This window comes from Symphalangus syndactylus, chromosome 11, assembly GCF_028878055.3.
Source record: "Symphalangus syndactylus isolate Jambi chromosome 11, NHGRI_mSymSyn1-v2.1_pri, whole genome shotgun sequence".
NCBI classification, from domain to species: Eukaryota; Metazoa; Chordata; class Mammalia; order Primates; family Hylobatidae; genus Symphalangus; species Symphalangus syndactylus.
Window position 1 is genome coordinate 97,771,173 of NC_072433.2, and position 2,057 is coordinate 97,773,229.

The window sequence follows — 2,057 nt, forward strand, 5'->3', positions numbered from 1 at the left end:
GCCATTGTTTTTCTCCTACTGATGTGAGAGAACTATTCAGGCTGGTAGTTAAAGATGAAGTATATTTTTTTAGGTAGAAATGAAGATCAACAAAATATGTGAAGTTAAACTTTTTTGCACACTTTTTAAAAAAATATCTATAGCCTCCTCACCACATCCCTATGACATTTTTGGAGTTGTGCTGTTTGATTAAAAATAAAATAGATACAGAGAGGGGGTGATTTGTCCTGCATTTCACAACTAGGAGAGTAACAACATAAAAATGACAAATAGGCAGCTCCAGACTCCCATCCCTCCATGGAAAGAGAAGAAAACAACCGGAAACTGTCAGAACCAACTTTGTCAGACTCTGGAAAATAGTCAAAAGTTTACAGCAACTATGTGAACGTTAAATCAAGAAAAAGGCAACTTATTGTTAAGAAAGCTTTGTGGCTTTGACTTACCTTGGCTCCTGTCTTCTCTGTGGATCAGTGGCATGGCAGTCTTAAAAACGGCAGCTTGGGTGCCCAGTGTGGGACCTGACTTGGTTCTAGAAGGAACAGAACAGACATAACTTGCTGGAAGGGAGTAAAATGACATATTTATAATGCTGGAAATAAGTAATTTCTTTAAAAGGTTAAATAATGTTAATCTAGCAAAACTACCCTTCAAGAATGAAGGCGAAATTAAGACATTCCCAGATAAACAAAACCTAATGAAGTTTGTTATTAGTAGAACTTTCTTACAAGAAATAAAGGGAGTACATCAGGCTGCAAAGAAAAGACAATAGATAGTAACTTGAAGTCATATAAAGAAATAACACAGGTAAATGTAATTATATAGGTAAGTATAAAAGCCAGTATTACTGTACTTTTAGTTTGTAACTCCTCTCTCTTTCCTTGCACTTCCTAAAAAGGCAAGCGCATAAAAGTGAATCTATTTTAATGGTCACACAATATATAAAAATACAATCTATGACAAGAACACTATAAAGTGAGAGAGATGGAGATGTATAGGAGCAGAGTGTTTGTATACTATTGAAATTAAGTTGATATTGAACTTGGTTGTTACATGTTTAAGATGTTGTAGCCCTCGAGGTAAACACCAAGAAAATGACTTTAAAAACATACAGAAAAGGGAAGAAGGAAAACAAAATGGTATACTATTAGGAAGTCTGAGGCATGAGAATCACTTGAACCCAGGAGGCAGAGGTTGCAGTGAGCCGAGACTGCACTCCACTGCACTCCAGCCTGGACGACAAGAGCAAAACTATCTCGAAAAAACAAAACAAAGAAAGCTCTACTACCAAACAAATGAGTTAATACCAAAAAAGACAGTGATATAGTAATTGAGAAGTAAAAAGCATAAAGACAGAAAACAAATAGCTAAATGGCAGAAGTCTATCATCTGTAGTTACTTTAAATGTAAATAAAAGGCAACGAGTGGCAAAATTGATTTTTTAAATGACATATCTGTACAATGTCTACAAGAGACTCATTTTAGATATAAAGACACAAAGAGTTTGAAAGAAAAAGAAAAGCATTTTCCATGTAAATTACAAAAAGAAAGGGATGGCTATACTATCAAAGACAATAGATTTTAAGTCAAAGTGGTTACAAGAGACAAGGACACCCAACAGAAGGGCTAGGGGCACCATGTTCTCACTAACTGATGAATTGCTTCTTAGCTTAATCTTTACTGGAGCCTACAATGGAAGGCTTCTGAGAGCTTTTGATAGGTCTTTCCACAGTCCTCTGCATTCGTTTCCCTTCTCCGAGTTGGTAACAACCTGTCTCAATTCTTTGTAAAATAGGGACATTGTAGTTTGTGAGCATCTCTCAAGCTCTCTAAATTTTACACTAGAGATCATGTTTTCTCCCCCACTTCCACTATACATACATAGACATAGGAAAATAAATTACATGGACATAATAAATGTGGAATACACGAATGAACCATAAAATTGTGCACTCATTCGTGTCCACATATTTTGAAACTTGTTCCCTTTTAGCTAAGGATTTCAACACTTTCAAGTGTCAAGTGACTTTTAGAAGTCATCTCCCATTAAACCTCTCATT